Raw genomic sequence first — 20,870 nt, 5'->3', positions numbered from 1 at the left:
GTAACACCGTCCACCGCTGTGCGATTAGCTAAATATACACCTTATTAAGGACTTTCCACGGGGACATTTTCTCCCTTCCCTGCCACCAAAACTTGAGCGTGCAAATAGGGGGAGCCGTCGCCTGCGTATGATGATTGTACAGAGGCTTTCGCCTTGCTTAGTCGATGTTGCTACAACTCCATCTCCCTCTCTCCTTTTTCCCGCTTTCCCTCTCCCTCGAGCACGCCTTTGTCCCCGCCTGGGAGCGCGTGCGTTCTTCGAGGCGTCGCACACAAGAGCGCGCGTTCGCGGCGGCCGAGGGCCTTGATCGATTTCGGCCGGCCGGCGACTATCATGATGGTCCCCCTTCCCCTCCCTCTCTTTTCACCCTCTCCGCCCTCTTCCTATTCGCCCGATCCAACACCGCTTACATAACAGGGCTCGCGCTGTGCCGAGCTACATCACACGCCGCGGACCGAAATTTGCCCTTTACGAAAAACAAGAGGCTTAGCGCTGCCCCAGCGGTACTGCTGATCTTGCCAATCGCCGTCCGCGCGAGGCGAGAAGTAGGTTGTCAGGCTTCCGTCAGGGGTCGTCTTAGTAACCATCTCCGCGCATCTCTGACTCCGATTGATCTTGGTGCATTCGGAGGACGCCGTCGCGTGACCCCGTTTCCGTCAGTGGCGCAGTATGATGCGGATGGCGCAACCCTTCGGAGAGGCTGCGTTGGCTGAGCCCTTTTGTTTCCTCCCGTTGTCCCTGTCTGCGTGTTTCGTCTTTCCGTGTTTGTTGTTCGTGTTTGCTTGTTCGCTTCTTTTCCTCGCCGTTTGTCTTCGTAGTCTTCTTTGTCCCCCTGAAGAAAAAAGAGGGGTGAACGTTAGTTTCCAGTGGGTCGTACATTCTGAATGCTAGTGCCGTGTTGCTACCCCCCGAAATCCTTCGGTTGAGTCACATTTCGGCATTGTTCTAGCATTTTTCATTGCTTGGGCAATGCCGTGCGTCTGGATACAGAAAGAACCACGAAAGCACACGGAGCCGAAAGAGTAAATACAACAATGGTGAAGAATTATTTCTTTCATTTTATTCTTATTTCCCGCGCTTGTTCTGGACTGGTCCATCTGTCATTTGACAAGGTTAAGTCCTAGAAGGGCCTTCTCGTTACCACACTCATCTTTTTCTTTCCGTCGGTAAGTCGAGTCGAATAGCCTTGTGTCAGGCGTTCACGGTCTACGCACGAAGTGTCCGTAATAACTCTCTTTATTTAAGCTAACGACACTATATTGCTGGCAACTATAGTATGTCGGAATCGCCACTAAATGTTTATTACTTTTAAATTTACGTTCTAATGGATTGCTAACTTCAACCTATAGATTTGTACATGCTTGCTGTTGATGGTGTAGAAGCATAGGAGGTACCGCCGGCGGTTTCTTGCCTCAGGACCTCCTCTTGTATACCTACATTATGTAACCACACATCATCGTAATCTTGAAATAAACTTTGAAATTTTGAAACTTTGAAACTCTTCTTAAATATCTTTCGTATCTTCTTTAAGTTTTCACGCGGATGGTCCGAGCGATAACCTCGGCCATCAGCTTCTAAAGGAAATCGAATAAGTTTATAAGCAATTTCTGTTATGCGAATCAGGGTCATATTCATCTCTAAAACTTGAAGACAATGGTGTGTCGTTTCCGTTTAATGTTGCGATATTCTCGCGACCACATTGCGTTAGGAGCTATCCGTCCAAACATTTGCATCCCAGTACGACTTACCGCGCGTTCACGACAGCAAATGCTCAGCGTGAAAGCCGTGTCGCGAAGGTTTCTGTCACACGACATTCCACGTTGAAGCTAGGTGGAAGTCGTCTCGCTATTGACTGGCAAAAGTGTTTGCTTGGAGGCTTTCGCGCCGACTTCATGACAAGCTTCGAGTGCTGGGCCTGAGGACGCGGGTTCCATTCCAAGCCACGGCGGCCACTTTTCTGACGGAGGCGAAAAGCAAAAACGCCCATGTGGACGAGATTGTGGCGCACGTTAAACATCCCCATGGGGTCAAAAGTAATCCGGAGCCCTCCACTACGGCGCACCTTATCGCATGCGTAGCGTGGGCGCGTGAACCTTATAATCAAATCGAATCAATCAAATCGACAAGCTTCCAGTAATTTATTGGATTTAACATGTCTACAGCGTTCACTATAATATACAGTTTAAGAAAATGCTGTCATTCAGCTTCACCGCAATGCTTTTGGTTGACTAATCCATGCAGCCAACAATGGAACTTCCGAGAATGACGTCGTCGAGCGTAGAATAGCTCGGCCTGCGACGTATTTCACGCAATGCAAGCATGACGTTCTGCGTTGCGCATGTGACAGCGCAGATTAGGCCTAACGGTATGCGCGTTGCTGTTTCTCGTAGAATTTACTTCGTTAGCGGCATGGATTGGTCGCTCGAGTGCAATGTGGGAAGCGAGGGCAGGATGCAGCTGTTGAGTGCGCCTGTAAAGCGTGCACCACGGCAAATACACCTACACTAAGGAGAAGGTAGCAGCGCAGGGTTAACGTCGAGGAAACCTTTTGTGGCATTGTCCCAGAATTATAATTAAGACAGAGAGAGCGAGCAGGAGGGAGTGGAGGAGAGAGAGTGAAGACTAACGGGAGAGCGAGAGTGAAAGAAAAAAAAAGAGAGAGGGAGATACAGAAAGAAAGAGAGGAGGAGGAGAATAGAGAGGAAGAGGGAAAAACTGAGAGAAAGAAAGAGATAGAAAGAAAGCGACAGTGAGTAAGAGGGAGCGAGAGATAGAAAGAAAGCTGACACTCTCGCGCACTTTTTAAGTATTGAGCACAAATATTCGGTTCTTAATAGGTGAGCTCATTTCTTGGCGTGACGCATTTATATATTATGTTCTGGACGGATCGGAACACCCGGAATGCGGTGGTGAGTCGTGAGGCAAGCCCGAGGTGGGTGCTGTTTTCTGTAGCTGACCACCAGTTTCCTGTTTGGTATTAGCCGGACACACTTGCGCAAGTACGTGACTACGTGATTGAAGAACAAGGCTACGTGACTCGTACTGACGGTTACTTACTCGAATAGCTCTATCTCATGTTTTTAAATACGGTGGAGCAATCTGTAGGCGGTGGGCCCCGGCATGCATATATTTTTGGATGCGTCGCAGTTGACTGTGCTGTCTGCTGTAGAGCGGCACCCAGCGCCAGTTTTATTAAGGTAACTTTGTTTTTGCGTTCCTTAGTTTTTTTACGTAGTTCATTAGCGCGCTTTTTATTTTTACAACAGTACCTACTAATACTATTGCTACCGCCCTATGTCTTTGTGTGACGTCATGGTGTCAGGTACACGTTGCAGCTCTTTTTTATCCTTATTGAATGTGCTTCAGACTTTACCTTTCTTATTAACTGAATAGCTTGTAGTGTGATGACTGATGACTGAGGATATTAAGAGTTCTTCCAAGCGGTGTAGTCTGGCAGTTTCACTGGAAAATGAGGCCTTTCGTTGCTGAACGACCCCATTCTACCGCTGAGTGTACCGGTATCAGCAAACGGAGGTTAGCTTTTCGCATCATCGAAGCACTTTTGCGACATTAGGTGATCAATTTGCGAGTAATAACCGTTTCATAAGAAACCTGACTAGTGATTGATATATTTTTAAAGCGAAGCTTCCTATGCCTTAGTGATGGCGCTTAATGTCGCTCCAAAAAGCACCGCAGGAAAGCCAACTTTACGCAATGGATTTCACAAAACAGTCATGACGATGGTAAGCGAAGGCACACCAAGCGCCCCGAAAAAAAAAAAATACACCATCTTCCCGTAGGGGAACCCTGAGTAGTATGCGAAGCAGCCATGGGGTCGACTGAAGTTCCCATTAGTTTTCAGTTCGTCGCTTCCGTTGACGCTCAGCTTCGCGTGCCTTCATTGTATCAGTAGCTTCTTGACGTAGTTTGAATGAGTGAAGGACATAGGGCGCGTTCGTAGCACATGCTCCCGTCTCGGTTTGTAGCGCAGTGGGAAGAGCGCCACGTACCTCCCGTTGCGGCCAGAGAGTCGTGGGATCGAAACCGGGGGCCGCCTAACTATTTCTTTTTATAGTGGACTGCGCTGACGTCAGCCCAAACGCTGACGGGGCTGAAGAGACGCGCATGCGTAGTAGAGTGCGGACGACGGACAACGACAACGAGGGAGGGAAGGACACAGCCCCGAGCATGAGATGCTTCGCATCTAAAAAAAAGCTTCCCGTGATGGGAATCGAACCTGGGTCCTTCCGCTCTATGAAGCTGGCGTCTCTCCGACTGCGCCATTCTGACTTCTTTTTTTTAATGCATGAAATATTTAGGAACGCTTACGATCTCCCATAACGATTAAAAGACAATAGAACAGCTAGCAGGCACTGGTGGAGAAGCACAACGTCCAACGGTGTTTTGCTTCCTTAAAAAGTTAGGCAAGCAGGTACGCGCATTCAAAAGTTTCAACCACACCGCTGGATCATTCTGCATCTTATAAACACTCCTCACCAATGCAGCCAGCTCAAGAAAAATCTACTTAGTTGGCCTGGAGGTTTCGGCATGCCGGTCAGTCATGCGGCACTGTCACAAGCTGTACAAACCCAACACCACAAAAAGGTCGTAACAAGGTACCCGATTAACATCATGAAAAGGCAGGGACCGAGTGGTGTAAGGGGTAATTTAAATGTCCTTCTTAAGAGTACGCTGCAAAACGTCCCAGAAGAACACAGCGTCACGGCACAATACAAAAAAAATGATCAATCGTCTCCGGTTGATTGCATAGGCAACAATTGGTCGACGAGGAAGCAGTTCGGATTTCGGACGTTGACTTTCACACAGATTGCAATGGAGAAAGTTTCGCGTTATAACTGTCGTTCTCTTAAGAAAGGGACTTTGAATTTCTTTCGTTTCATTCTTTGCTTTTGGTTGCTGATGAGAACTGAATAAGCAGCATAGACAATATTACATGAAATTGAATGAGGCTGAAATCTTTCAAAGGTCCCATTTGATGCCCTATGGTCAGCGCCTATAGGCACCCCTAGTGTCACTAGATAAGGCTGCAGTGTATCGGCACTTTTTAAATGCGAATGCATTTCTTAGTCGGGGGTTGTCGTGCGTTGGCCGGCGTGCGCCTAGCAACAGCTGTGGCGCGCCTAGCAACCGGAGCAGGTGGTAGCTCGGGCGGGAATAGCGGAGGGCAAGGGGAGAGGAGGAGCGCACTCGGCGTGTGAGGGCGCTCGCATCGCGGAGCTCGGGCGGAGTAGCGGAGAGTGAGTGGAGAGGAGGAGCGCGTTCGGGCGTGTGAGGGCGCTCACACCGCGAAGCTCAGTGGAGAGAGCTCGCGCGCGGGGCGGGCGTGTTGCGCGGGTCTCTCTCTCCTCTCCGCGTACCCTCTCTCCGCTCGCTGCGCTCGGAAAAATATATATAAATGCAGTGGAGCGCGCGCCTCTCTCCGTGACTGCTTGCCGCAGCGCACTCATCGGTGCACCCAATGCATTCGCATTTCCGCACGATCCCCTTCGGGGAAGTGGGGGGAGTTTTTTTCTCGTATTGTTTTGTGCCGCCGCCATGATCATTGGTCAGTTCGTATCACGTGACATTTGTTTACATCCCAGGCGGCACAGAAAGTGTGCCCCAAGACCGGCCCGTCTATGGCCGCTTTCTGGCATGTCCGGCCAGCATCCAGGTTCTGGCAGCCACTGATCATGCGTTGAACGGCCAGCATTCGGCAACCAGCGCTTCGGTATTTTTCCGTCCGCCCGTGTACGGACGCACAACGGCAGCTAACCGGCTGCCAGATATTCAGTTCTCTTACGGCTGCCGATGTTGAGAAAGAGAACGGCCGAAATACGGCCTTAGGGCATCCGTTTTTTTTTCGGGAAGCGGTAATCGGCCGGAGCACGGCAAGCGACCGGCCACAGAATATGCGTATTCTTGCGGCAGTTGGTGTTCGAAAGGAGACCGGCCGGAGCGCGGCTGCCGTGCATTCGTTGTTTCAACGGTGAACCGCGCGTCCGGCGGTAGAATATTCGTTTTCTTCTGGCAACCAGTGTTATGAAGGATACCGGCCGACGTACGGCCCCAGAATATACGTTTTTCATTCGGTTAGCTGTCCTCGGCCGAATTACGGCAAGCGAATGGCCACAGAATATTTGGCAACCGGTGTTCAAGATGAGACCGGCCTACGTAAGGTATCTGGTTATACGTCATTTTTTCGGCAAACGGCATACAGCCGAACAACGGCACGCGCCTGGGCGCCGAGAATTCATGCACAGACGTGTTTGGAAGGAGACCGACCGTTTTTTTTCCTGGGCGGAGATAAAGCCGTTAGGGAGCCGAACGACGGGGACGCGTTTTTCATCCGCTCCGTGTTTCTACGTTTTAAATGAACGAACATCGTTTGTCAAACAGTAATGAGTGTTCTCGGTGAACGGGTCAGGTGCAAGGACTCACTGGACATTACCAGGGAACCTTTTATGCCATCGAAATGTCATTTATTGCCACAAGAAGACTGTGCCACACCGACGGGTGAGCTAAGCCTCGCCAGACATCGCCGCTACCACGCCTCTGCCGCCGGCTTCGTCGACGCATCAGCTCGAGGCTATTCGCCCCCTCAAGAAATGGAGAGCATTGGAGACATCGACCCGGCAGAGATGTCCGATCCGAGATGGAGATGGTTCACCAGAATAACTGGCCTTCAAGGGCGTCGAGCAAGCGGCCACCACGCAGGAACTAAACCGCCACCATGTCAAGGACTCCCCACCAAAGAAAGGCAAGTGCGAGCAAAAGTGCAAGTTAGTCTGCTTACAATTAAACTGCGACAAGCAATGTTGCACTATGTTGTTGGTGATAAACGTAGAAGAGACTCGCTCGTGCATTGGTAGGATCAACTTCATGCCCTGCACTATGTTACTTCATGGGATTTTACGACTGCCTATTTAGAAAAAAAAAATTATTTTAAATTTGCGATAACAACAGAGCCTTGTCACTGACTAAGCCTAGCTGTTAATTTCGTTCCGATGTTTGAAGGTGAGCTTAGCTACTCTTGGGATAAGACTCATTTGGTTAAACATAATCGCCAGCATCCTTGCAAACACGGATTTTGTCAGGATTTCCTTGCTCAACGCAGATTGTTGAGTTCACGCACGATTTGGCTTTTGCAATATATAAGCTCAAATATTCTTGGACTGCAAAAAAGCAAATGATGGTGTTCCATGTCACCTTCTGCGAAGTACATTTCATCCTATGAAGTGAATGAATCGGTTTTTGCATTGTTATTACTATTGGCCTTATAGCTTTGTTCAAAAGTACTGTGTAGTTTACCGGACTATAGCGAATGAAAGTGATTCCGTATACCTGCAGCTTTATTCGAATTTATAACATCCTGGTGTGCTGATTCAGAAAGGTTTTTGGATGTTAAACAGTATGTTAACGGCACCTTTACAAGAAAACCTTCATTCCAATTGAATTCGTATACCGTTAATTATGCTGCTGTGACAACGGCCGAGGAATATAAGTACCTAGGAGTTTATTTAAGGAGTAGTTAGAGGTTAAATACGCAGGTTCACACCATAAAAGTGACGGCTACATATGTTTTTGGCTTTCTGAGACGAAATTTCAGTGAACCGCAATCTAACTAAAAGAACAACCGTATTTCACTCATGTGCGCTCAATCTTCGAGTACGCATGTGTTTTCGTGGATCCCTACACCAAAGAGCTGGTTGATACGCTCGAAAACATACAGAATATGTCAGTGCGATTCGTATTAGGTAATTGGCACGCTCAACTTAGTATGAGAGAAAGTAAAAGCAAACTGAAATGGCAGGACGGGAAAGATCACAGACGAAACCACAGGTTGAACTTTTTTCGTAATATTCTATCATTCGAAAACTGGAGTAGAAGGGGAGAAGTATGTCCAAGCGCCATTCTACATAAGTGCGACCGCTTGCTTAAAGCATATTTTAACTTTCCTTTAAAGGTGACGCCTTGCGCGATTCATTTTATTTTACATCAATACTGCAGTGTAATTATCTTCCACGTATGATTGCATTAAGTGTTTATATTGACGATTTTCAGCGCGCTTTGTAGAAATATTTTGTTATTTTGTCTCATATTTAATGCTTAGTGTTATGTATCTCCCTTCTGTAATGCATGAAAAGGCAAGCAGGCATGAGATAAATAAATAAATAAATAAATAAATAAATAAATAAATAAATAAATAAATAAATAAATAAATAAATAAATAAATAAATAAATAAATAAATAAATAAATAAATAAATAAATAAACAAACTTTCAGAGGCGCAAGTTTGCCTCCGACGGGTTGAGAACCCTACGCATTCAACCTTGACCAATAAAATATTTATTGCCCTATTCGTTGCAGTATGCAAGGTTTCCTGTATGGATGCTACCATTGCTATGTTATTGGTTTAAAACAAATTATGTAACTCTAATTTTACGCCTTTCCTTGCGTGAACACAGAGGGATACAACTGCAGCCACCTGAAGCAGAGCGTCATTCGCAACGCGTCTGGAATTCTTTGAACGTAGTATGACATAAGAAGAAAATTAAGTTCTTTTGGACTATTAAGTGGTGTGGACGTATACTCATGAAAACAACATTAAAATAGATTGAAAATGAAAGTACCTGTTCGCTCCTTCTTAGGATCAGCCCTGCGCAAGATCATCAGAAAAGTGATCGAGTAGAAAATATCTTTGCAAGAAAAATGGGCAAAAACTGGACATACTTTTTTGTGAAGGAGTTGTATTAAATGCTCCTGAGTGTTTTGTTGAGAACCAAAACGCTTCGTAAAGGCATTCACGCCGGTTTTATATACAGCAAAATTGGTCAAGCGACTGTTATAAAAATAGTTTACGTAGTCATAGCATGAAAGTGTTCCGGAATATTGCCCTAAAAGAAATTGTCTAAAAGCGGCGCAATTTATCTCTGTGAAATTCAACCCACTAAAGTATGCGCCCTCCGCCCCCCCCCCCCCCTCTTTCCCCGTGTATTACAGGTAAGCCGCCCACAGAGGATATCAGGACCTGGACAATACATCTATTGAAACTCTACAAAGAACTGAATATTTTCTGTGTTCGGCAGTAAAAGAGGCACAGCAATTAAAGGAACGACAATTTGTGAGCACTGTTTAATAAACGAATTTTCCTGTCAACTGAGGCTGGTAATTATGCAAGGCTGCGCTGAAAGCTTGACGGCTGGTGGTTGCGCGCGAGCTCACTTTGATGTGGCTGCATTGGACCCAAAATGCTGGGTTTGTGCTGCTTCTGCACTGCGCGAATGAGTCATCTGCTTGCGCGACATGCAGTGACCGGCCTCAGTACAGTTAACGTACTGTGGCTGAACTCCAATGCCCGTAGCACGGCCCGTAGCAGGTATTTCCGGTAGCTTTAGTCCGGCCGGAGTCCGACGACCGCATCTCGGCTGTCCTCCGGCGGCCGTACTTCGGCCGTACACGGGTAGCTTTGGAATGGCCGGAGCCCTACGGCTGGAATCTGGCCGTATGACCGTAAGCCGGTCGACTGGCCGACGGATACTGGCCGTTGGACAGCCATGGGAGTACGGCCGTATACGGCCAAAAGGCCCACATTTGGACATGGGCCGAACATGGCTGCCGGAAAACGGCCGGATAGAAAATCACCGGCCAAAGTACACCGGCCTGTTTTAGGCCGAACAGTCCTGTGCTTCCTGGGATTGCGACGGTTCATAAGCACCGCCATTTTGTTGTGTATGCATTTTCTCTTGGTAAACTGTTGTAGTCTCAGCTTGTCCTGCGTGCTCTGCGGCTGCGTCGTTCCGACCGCGAATCAAAGATAACGCGTGTAACAGCATTTCAGCAGCAGAAGTGTGTCCGAAGATGCCGTGTTGCTGCATCCTCGGCAGTGTTGTTTACAAATGGCTTCGTCAAAGTTAGCGGTGAGGTCGCAGGAGCGGCAATCTGGCAACACTAATAAACACCACAATGGCAGCCATTGCGCATTTGCACACCTCAGTGACAGTACTCTGTATCTTATCTAGTGACACTAGGCACCACCATGCATGACGTTCGGAGTGACCGGGCAAGAAAAACTGAAGCAAAACCATGGCATTCGTTTTCGAGAGCTTTGTCTTTTTTTCTCTTTTTCGTGGATTTGTGAGCGCTTAGTAATGACCCTGTTGTCAGGGCATACTGAAGAGCAACGTATTAGCATGAGCTGCGCGTGCGGCGACCCGTCCGATACAGTGCTACTCGAGCGGAACTGCCTGCCCAGTAGCATCCACGCATCTATCCATCCATCATATTCGCGACAGCGCCTCAATTACGCGCGAACGAACACCGGGTCTTCCTGCTCCATCGCTGAAAATGCAGCCAAGGGTGACTGAGTACGAGCCCCACTGCTTCCCTATGCATCTTATATGCGTATGACTCTTCTTTATTGATAGGCATGCTCGGCTGGCATCCATTAACGTATTCTTAAATACGGGTTCATATTTATTTCCCTGACCCAGATCCATTAACGAGCCCTACCATTTTGAAAAATCTGGGAACGAGTACAGAACGCACTGACACGACGGAAAAAGCTCCTGCTGAGCGTTTTGGAAGGGGAATGTGACGTTGAAGTGACGTCATGCCATTCTGCGACGGTTGGTAACATTTGTCGCCCGCGACAGGGAAGGAAGCGGCTTCGGGCAGTCCTAAACCACCTTTGGTGACGTCACACGGTGTTTTCCTCTCGGGATTCTTTGGTGTGAACTATGCCTGAGGTGCAGTTGTAAACTTCTTCTGGGACGAGGGTAGAAGTGCTTTCTAAGACGAGTGGCGTCATTCATTATAATGAAAACATGACTAGTTAGAAAGGACAAAGCAGAAAAAAGTTACAAATCCCGGGGGCGTCCGGTTTAAAACCGCAGTGCGTCCATGTTATAGAACTTGAGACGGTAGAAAACTTGTACTCAAAGCAGAACTGTGCTGCACTTGAACGGAAAGAGAGCGCAACAACAAAACAATTAAAGCGAGAATATTTATAAGCATAGTGACTTTCATACACCTTGTTTAGAATAGAGAAAAAAATCAAATCATCGCAGCATTCTCGCCCAAAATTGCGACCTCCGGAACCTAGTGAGACTATTATAAGAAAATGATAATTTGCGGCGTGCAGGGAGTTGACGTAGACGAAAAGACTGGAAAGGTACTTGGCAGAACTCTAAATATATCTCGTGTAATTTGTTGTCAAATGTTTCCGCCCGTACACTTCAATGGGATGGTTTCCATTGCTTTGGAGCTCGGCAGAGGAATGTGCAGAACTTGAAACTCCGCAGAATGCAAGCGGTCGCCCTCAGTTTCAGCTGTGCAAACAATTATTGGATTACACCAAATAATTAAAAAAACTGTGGTTGATTCCTCTGTCATAGGAATCGGTAAAACACGAAAGTGAAATGTGCAGCGAAATCTGCAGCTGAGCATGATTTCCGGGTCGGCGGCTGTGTTGTGGGTGTGCTTGTCGAGCGTCGTCCTGCTGGCGGGTCACTTCGCCAAAGGTGTACTGGCGTCACTTCCGTGACGGATATGATGACGTCAGTGAAATCTTGGTGTACCGCGGTATAAAACACTTTCGTGTTAAAATATAAAACCCTAAAACGAACAACCCTAAGTATAACGCTCTCTTTAGTTCTAAAGGTTGCTTCCCCACAAGAAGGCCCTGTGTGCAGGGCTGCACCCTTTACAGGCCGTTTGCTTCGTTGTATTGGTGTCATTTCCGTGACGGATATGACGTCACTGAAGTCTTCGTAAATCTCGGAATAGAACACTTTCGTGTTAAAAAAACCACTTCTGAAAGGATTGCAATGAGCCGGGAAGCTGGAAGTAAATACAACTGCACACAATAAACTATTACTAGTAGAAGCTTCGTCAAAACATACCTTGAACGCCAGCAGTAAGGCATAGAAAGCTTCCACTGCTTCTGTCGTGCCGGAATGGCTGAATCGAATAGACGTCGGCGTCATAACTCGAGAAACTCAGGTTAGACCCCGACTATCGAAAATGCCTTTTAAAGCGAAGCTTTAATGTTCTCGCTGATGGCGTCTGTAAAGCGAAACGGGTGAAGTGAAAGAATAAAAACAAACGCTTCAGTGTCCGGAATCGAACCTGGGTTTCTCAAGTTATGATGCCGACGTCTATCCTGTATTGCTCCATTTCGACATGGTCGAAGAGGTTTGGACCTTGAGAGGGGTGCATGGACATGCACAATTTGACAGCAAAATCCTGCACCCCGCCGTGTAAAGACTACGTTGATCCGTCACGAGAGAGCGTCGCGTTAAACCATCGTCGTCGTTAGCCGGAGAGGTACCTGATTTTTGTTTTTGAGGCGCTTGATGTGCCCTCGCTTATCACCACTGTGTGAAGTTGGTTTTCGTGCAGTGCGTTTTGGCACGACATTGAACGCCTTCAGCGAGGCATACAAAACTTCGTTCGTCAGGGTTGCAGTCACGGTAGTGTCTTTTAGGATTAATGCACTGACGTGGCGGCGTGTGCTGCGCAGGCCTTCTTTCAAGCATTGCAGTAGTGCGCCAACCTTGACTGCTTCAGCTGGCGCCGTCGTGGGACCGTTTCCCCAGCCAGGGTTCTCTCGCGGCCACCGAAGCGTTTCACACGTTTCTGTAACTCTCCGCCCCACATTGGTATGCGGGGGGCGACGGTCTCCTGTCGCGAGTGTCACGCGTCGGAAAGCGTATCGAGCCGTCGCGTAGGGAAACGGGCTGTGTGTACAGTTGCGTACGCGCATGGTCACCCATGAAGAGCCAAGGCCGAGTAGCCGGGGTAGCTGACCGCCTCTGGTCTGTACCGAGAGGACAGCATTCAGGTGTCATATGGGCGGGCACAGTATGATTGGGTCTGTCGTCACAATGGTTAATGTTGACGAATAAAATTGAAGTTTGTTGGTTGGTTGAAGCCAAGATAACACAGGTGCGCACCCACTCTGGGGGATCGGCCAAGTCGGACTAGGATCTCGTTGTGGAAGAAAATGATGAAGGAAATTGAGGTGGGAAAAGTTTGGGGAAAGCAATGTTACAATTTCGGGAAACAAGGAAAACCTACACTGATCTTCCACTAGTGACCGAGCACATTTAAACAAAAATGTGGTTGATCCTTCTTTCATAGGAATCGCTAAAACACGAAAGTGAAATGTGCCTTCACAGGAGCATTTGAATGCTTATTGTGCATTGATATGAGCTTGCACATCGCTATTTATATTTCGTCGGTATGGTACTGTTAGACGCATCAACATTAGACACTGGATTACACGCGCCGGAGAATTACATAAATCCGATTGAAACCCCAGACACTCGCAATCCGTGCGAACGAAACCGAACGGGTTGTCAGCGAATCGTTCGGTGAAGGCACGGTCCGCTACAGCGAAAGGAGCATGATTTGCGGGTCGGTAGCAGTCTTGTGGGTGTGCTTGGCGAGCGACGTCCTGCGGGCAAGTCGCTTAGGCAAAGGTGTGACCATATTGGCCCTGCTCCGTGGCGTGTACGCCAGACGCTTGCGTTGCGACGAGCTCAGCTTATGGAACGCGGCGGCACATAGGCGGTGGACGGGTAAACACAGAAGCTTCCAGGGCTACCGCTGCCCTGTCGAGACGCAAACTATCGGCGCTCATTAGCGTCATGACGCACTACTTCGCTTCCCCTCTCCTAGAGGGCAGCACCATTGGAATGGACAAGTTAGAGGTAAGGACATAAGGCGCGTTCGTGCAGCTACGCGGGAATGAATTCATGGCTCACTGGTTAGAGCGCTTCACACCTCTCGTGTCGGCCAGAGTGATCGTGGGCTCGAAACCTAGCGCCGCCGCGCCAATTGAACTTTTTCCGGTGATGTCATTTACGTGACGGATATGATGTCGGTGAGGTTTGTGTACCGCGGCATAAAACACTTTCGTGTTAAAACAACGCTCCCGTAGAAAAATTGAAGTTGTTAAAAATTCAACCCCCGCCACCATCGTCATGTGGTGACGCTATAACAATAGAATAAGAATAAAAATAGATAGCAAGAGCACACCGAAAGTGCAGTTCATCAAAGCAATGCTTAATATTTATTTACTATGAGACCACATGTATGATACCATGGCCGGGCGGAGCTTTTTGACAAAGGATGTACCAGGTATATGTGAAGTACAGCATGCGCCTTTGGAATGCACAATGGATGGTGAATGAAATACACTTTTAAGAACTGATTTGGCAAGCGTTAAGTGAAGTGAACATCCACTTTCAAGCTAACGTTTGAGTGAAGAGGTCGTAGCAGACGGCACACTGTAAGCATGGCAAGCCGAATCCGGTATTTGCCATTGGATGCCACTGGTGGCAGGCATGTCCTCCGCCCCACCGCAAACCCCGCCCCTGGCGCCACTTGTTCTACTTGTAGACGGCTCATAGTAGATAGCTCATTGGCGCCATCTTGGTGGCATAAATAGAGAGTTTTAGCATTCCGTCTGTTCCGTCATTTTCGTTCGCACCGTGTTTACCGGGACTTAACTGGGCACTTAGCATTCGTTCTGGTAGAGCCGGCCCTCACCGTTCTGGAGCGTTCATAACGGGGGTTGGGGTCCTCCTCACTGTGGAAGTGCGTGCAGGCTCAGTCGGATCCTGATCAACACGGTACGAACGTAACGGACGCAACAGACGGAACGCTAAAACTCTCTAATAGAGCCAACCGCGCACTGCACCGGTTAACATGTCGTACCAGACGGACACATCTAGGAAGCGGTGACCTGGTCAACCCGGTACAAACGGAACGGATGGAACAGATTGAATGCTAAAACTCTATAATAGAGCTAACCGCGCGCTGCACTATCTAACATCTACCAAGCGGCAAAGTAAGCGTGGAAACGCTTATACTTTAATTCCTGCTCGGCTCATGGAAACTGCGGGATGAATGTTCTCCCATAGAATTTCAACCGCTCTTACCTTGTGTTATACATAACCATTTCTTGCCACAGAACTTTCATATCTTATCTTTCCAACGATTTTCCGGTGCTTCCTTACGTCACACCCCGTCCCTCGGTAGCCTTTCTGTAATACGAATTGTCATTATATATTCAGGCCTCGGCATCACATACGCTAGCATAAAAGCACTCGCATAATCATTCAAAGCAAACAATCGCGCACGCAATTCCTACGGAGAACAATGTGAAAACTGAAGGAATGGTGCAGCAGAAATACAACCAACACCGCGAAGTGCTAGAGATAAGTATGCAGAATATAAACTTGAACAAGGAGAGGCAAACTAAAATGCAATGTACATGCGCATTCGAAGTCTTTGACTACAGAGGTTACGGGTAATTTGCGGTTCGGATTCCCCGAACGCCGTTTTAAAATTTAGAACAAACTCTAAAAGCACAACAGGAATACCGCAAAAACCTAACAAGAATTCTTGTCGCACGACAAAAAACTTTGCTGTGACAACAGAAGTCCTGTTGTTACAACAAAGCCGTCTGTTGTTACGACGCACATTTCTGTCGTTACGACAAAGTCATTTTTCTTAACGACAAACATTTCTGTAGTCAGAACAGAACTGCCATTTACGCTACTCTTCACAATAGTAAAGTGGTTGAGAGTTGAGCGAGTTGGTAATGATGCACCTCAAAAAACATGCCTTCATGTGTTCTTGTCCCCGCTAATTTGCGCGCAGTTTGTTTCTTCACAATAAGCAGTAACATTCAAGTTACTTATGCAACATCAGGATCACGACAAGACAGAATTTCAGCACGACGGAACATAAAAGCCAGTAAGGCTTGACTTTGGGCTAGTTGGATATGCATGACACCTTGAAAAACAGCGCAAAAACACGGACGTAGAGAGGTTACACAGACACGAGCGCTGACGAACAACTGGTGAAATTTTATTAAAGTTGGCAATAAATAGAGGAAAGAAAGCAATCATACGCCAGTACAAACGAGATAAATATACAGCTTAAAAGCGGAGTCGGGAGTAAAAGTTGATAAAACACACAAATTTCCTTTTATCCGTCCAGATAAGCAATCTCGCGCTCAAACAGTGCCACGGATGGCGAACTCACGCAATCCTTCCCCTTAGTGGCTATGACTGAAGCCTCAAAGATTTCGCGGGATCGGACATCACGATACCGTTTTAAGATGCGGGTTTCGTTGAGCTTGGGGTAGCAATCTTTGCAATTCTTGCAGTGTAAGGCCAGATTGCTACCAGTTCCTGTGCGCATGTTATTTGCATGCTCACGAAGACGGTCGTTTACGCACCTTCCACTCTGGCCCACGTATACTCGCCCGCACTTCAGTGGACACGTCCACGCCGTGTCGCACCCCCTGAAGAAGATAGGAGACAAGGCAGGAGTGCGGACAGTCTTTTCAGCGCCCAACAAACTAGCCACATTGTGTGCCATGGTGAATGACAAAAATGCTCCCAGGGCTGCTTGTGGGAAGAAACATGATAAACAGTATGTCAAATGCGTGGAATGCATAGTATACGAGATCCCACTGAAGTGCGGGCGAGTATACGTGGGCCAGAGTGGAAGGTGCGTAAACGACCGTCTTCGTGAGCATGCAAATAACATGCGCACAGGAACTGGTAGCAATCTGGCCTTACACTGCAAGAATTGCAAAGATTGCTACCCCAAGCTCAACGAAACCCGCATCTTAAAACGGTATCGTGATGCCCGATCCCGCGAAATCTTTGAGGCTTCAGTCATAGCCACTAAGGGGAAGGATTGCGTGAGTTCGCCATCCGTGGCACTGTTTGAGCGCGAGATTGCTTATCTGGCCGGATAAAAGGAAATTTGTGTGTGTTTTATCAACTTTTACTCCCGACTCCGCTTTTAAGCTGTATATTTATCTCGTTTGTACTGGCGTATGATTGCTTTCTTTCCTGTATTTATTGCCAACTTTAATAAAATTTCACCAGTTGTTCGTCAGCGCTCGTGTCTGTGTAACCTCTCTACGTCCGTGATTTTGCGCTGTTTTTCAAGGTGTCATAAAAGCCAGGACAGGAATACCACACACGACTGAACATCAGAATCACGACACGAGAAGAATACGACAAAACGACAGCACGACACGCGAAAATACGACAAACTACAGAAATATTTTCTTTCGTCATTTTTCGACTGGGAAGTAGCTGTGAAATTGATGGCTGATCGTGAATGACATATCGGGTGCAGAAAAAACAGTACCATATTTGTTCAAATATAAGGCGAGGTTTTTTCTCAAAATCCGTAGTCTCGAAGTCATACTTCTTATATTCGATGATCAGAAATTTACTTCTTTTTTTCTTCTTTGACTGTCCAAACGGCACCCTCGCATTATCATAGTGACCACCTTTAACCGAATCAATACGGTAACGTGCGTGATTGTTGAGATGTGAGGGTGGTATTTCGTGTGGGCTAGTTGGTTTGAGTGCATTTTTTAAGAACTGGCAAAAACGGGTTCTGATGAAAAGATGAAAGCAGGGAACTTAACGATTTTTGGGGCCGCTGAGGTAAACTTGCCACAATTAAAAAAAGACCCGAAGATTAGATAAACGTAATTCAATTATTCAACGTTAGTTAGGATGATCATGATAGTGGTATTGCTGATAGTACCGCCGACTTTAAGCGGTAATCTCAATACCTGCCAACGTTGGTAAAAATCAAATCCCCTTTCTAAAGAGAAATGTGGTTAAAACGCGAAGCTTGCTTCCATTCGGCCTGAGTCGGAGCCAAACTCCAGAATCCAAACTCTTCGGCAGTATCGGAGTGGCGCAATCGAATAAGTGTCGGTTTCATAACGCCAGGGACCCAAGTTCGATACCGATCACGGGAAGCGTTTTTTTAAGTGCAGAACACTTTAGGGGCTCGCCTTGTCGACGTAGCTCGCTCGCTGGACTGAAGTTGAGCCACACGGCGTTCTATCGTCGCAGCGTAACCCAGAGCCTTCGAAAACCACGCGGTTTATATAGTCATAAGCGTTCGAAACTCGGAAACCGCTGGCGATTGTCATACATGTCCCTGTTGGTTAGCGCAAAGAAAACTGCAGATACATTTGAGGCAAAATATGCGTAATTAATCGGCATCGCCCGCGTTCATTTAGTTAAGGACACCCGTTGGGTTGGTTTTTACGATAGAAAGCGAAAAAAAAAAAAAAAAGTGGCAGTGCAACACCGGCACGTGCGGGAGGGAAAGCAAGCACAAAAAGAACAGGACTCCCGCAGGCACAGTTTCAGGCAGTGGGGCCGCGAGCACTGCGAAGGCGGGAAATTTGAATTGCATTGGGTGGTAGCAGTGTGCGGATAACGGCGCCACAGCCCATTAGGGCGAATCTATGCTCTGCACTTCCGACAGCTTTCACGTAGAGTGGAATGGCTTTACTTTTTTTTTTCTTGGGGCGTTTGATGTGCCTTTGGTAAACCCCACTGTGTTTGTTGACTTTCCTGTAGTGCATTCTGGATGTAGCCATTTGGATTTTGGACTCTAAAGACGTTGGCCTTTCAGCAGAGAAGGCTTCGCGTTTTATCCATCTTTCAGTTCACCCACGAATACCATCATCGCCAGAAAAAGTTCGCTTTCCTGCAGTGCGATACGGTGTGCACGGGCGTCATCAGTGAGGCAAAGAAAGCTTCGCTTTAGAAGACAACAACAACAACAACAACAACAAAAACAATCAACAATAGGCGACGATTTTCTGGACTTGATGTAATATTTAATTTGATGTCGCAAAAAAAAGCATCCATGAATTTTTTAGCAAAGGAGCACTGCAAATACCGTACTGATTTTCTGTCTTATGTTTGCGTAATGTCTTGTTCTTGTTCGACAATGTTGAGAAGTATGAACATTCGCAGAGGACTTGGATGTTTTGACTTGGTAGCGAGTATATAAGACTATTGCGCAGCATCTCTTTCACTTTGGCCGGCTGGCTGACTCAAGTGACAGACAGACAGACAGACAGACAGAACGACCAAAATTTTCCCGTTCAAATAGCCCAAGAAAGGCTATCGTCTTTAAGAGAAAAGACGAAGCTCAGGGACGTGCACTTTTTCTTCGTGCCCTACCCGTCCCCTTTTTTTGCTCCCGTCCCAGACGACAGCCCTGATTGAGGCGTCACCTTGCGGCTTATCTTGTGGCGCGATTTTCCCGAGTCAACAGCCGCCCAAGGGCAATTTATTCCTCTCCTTTTCCTTCTCTCCCTGGGTTACTCTCCCACGTATCCGCCTTCTGTTAACAACGCCACGCCTCACACGGGTACCCGTAACGAGAGAGGCGGCTCTGAAAGAGAGAGCACTCAAAAAGGGGGCTCATTTGCGCGTCGGAATCCCCAGGTACCGGCGGCTCTGTGCCGCCGGAGGATGCGGAGCAGAAGGACAAACTGGAGAGGCGGGGGAGCAAATATTTACGCCGGGCGCTCGAGGGCGCTGGGAAAGTGTGACCAGTGTAGCTGCGGGCCGGAGTTTGGAAGACAGCTTCGTCACAAGGCGTCCTATCTGTCTGCGGCGCGGCTGTTCAGGGTGAAATGAGCCCGCAGGGAAGATAGAACAGTCAGGATTACGCTCGTTTTAGTCCTGTTTGGTTCAAAATACGAATTCAGCTCAACAAGCCACCGCGACGAAATGCGACGGTGGCTTGCAGACCCTCCAAATGCCTTTTTTTTTTTTGCACGTGAAAAGTGTTTGCAAACTTGAAGAATAAACTCGCACGCTAGTGGAATCTCGAAGCCAAGGAGCCTTTAGCGCTCTAAGCCCTGCAGTAAGCTTACAAAAATTCCCTCGCACTTCCCCGAGGGGGAGAGTGTGTAAGTGCGAATGCACGGTTGTTGATTGCGCGATTACGGTGGATATCGTGATCTTGGAGTGGAGAGGAGGCGCCCAACACCCGCAGTCACTGAGCGGAGAGAGGAGGAGGAGAGTAGCGCCCGCCGTTACGGCGAGGGCTACACGAGCGCCCTCACGCGTCGGAATGCGGAGCGCCCGCTACGCGAGCGAGAGCTCTCCCGCCCGAAGTGGAGAGGAGGCGCCCAACACCCGCAGTCACTGAGCGGAGAGAGGAGGAGGAGAGTAGCGCGCGCCCATCTCCCCCCGTTGCTAGGGAAGACGAGGAGCGCGCGCACGCGCAGCTGTTGCTATGCGGACGACGGCGGCGGACGATTCAGGCTCGCTTAAGAAGTGCATTCGCACTTAAAAAGCGTCACAAAACGTCGCTGTCCCTTTGCACCTCCTGAATGCTCGTCTACTGATAGTATGCGGCGTCTTTTGTGGCTTCATGTTCTTCATTATAAATACTTTTACACTGCCAGCGTAGGAATACAGTTGTGTCATTAAGAGTCCAGCACACTTTCCGGAGTGGCTCAGTGCCTACGAAGCTGTGCTAGTGCGCCCAAGGACGCTAGTTCTATCCCGGCCGCGGTGCTATTTTTCGGGTGAAAGCGAAAGGCGAAAACGCCAGTGTCTCAAGATCTCGGCGCACGTTAAAGATCGACAGGTGTTCAGGTGGCCTAAATTAATTCCTAGCCCTCCACTAACGGGCGCGTCACGGCCCAGCAGTTGCTTCAGCGTGTTAACCCTTTGATGCCCAGTGTTGCTCAGGAGCAACAACTCAAACAATATTTTTTTTTCTCTCTCGCAATTTGTATTTTTTTTCGACATTTAACACCTTCTATCGACAAGCAAAGGATCCCGGACCTTCTAAAATTAAAGAAGAGAGGGCAGCACGCATTTCTGTGTGCTAAAAAGATATTGTTTACGCGTGTCAACTTGCATCGAGCCCGAGTGGCTCAATGGGCTAGTGACAGGTAACCGGAATTGTGCGATTTCATTGTTATCACAAATGGGAGCAATACAAACTTTACGCCATTGTCTTTGCTAGAACCATAAATCATGGCGGTCAAAGCA

At 47.8% G+C, this 20,870-nt stretch overlaps 1 protein-coding gene across 1 annotated transcript in view; it reads left to right on the top strand.

Moving 5' to 3' along the window:
* LOC144158632 (muscle calcium channel subunit alpha-1-like) overlaps positions 1 to 20,870 on the top strand; it is a 649,353-nt gene that overhangs the window by 238,629 nt on the left and 389,854 nt on the right. The window lies entirely within an intron of this gene.

The sequence above is a fragment of the Haemaphysalis longicornis genome, unplaced genomic scaffold (genome assembly GCF_048455015.1).
Source record: "Haemaphysalis longicornis isolate Haplotype H1 unplaced genomic scaffold, Haemaphysalis longicornis Haplotype H1 scaffold_10, whole genome shotgun sequence".
Lineage (NCBI taxonomy): Eukaryota > Metazoa > Arthropoda > Arachnida > Ixodida > Ixodidae > Haemaphysalis > Haemaphysalis longicornis.
Note: the sequence above shows the minus strand (reverse complement) of the source record. Positions and strands in the feature narration are given on the sequence as shown.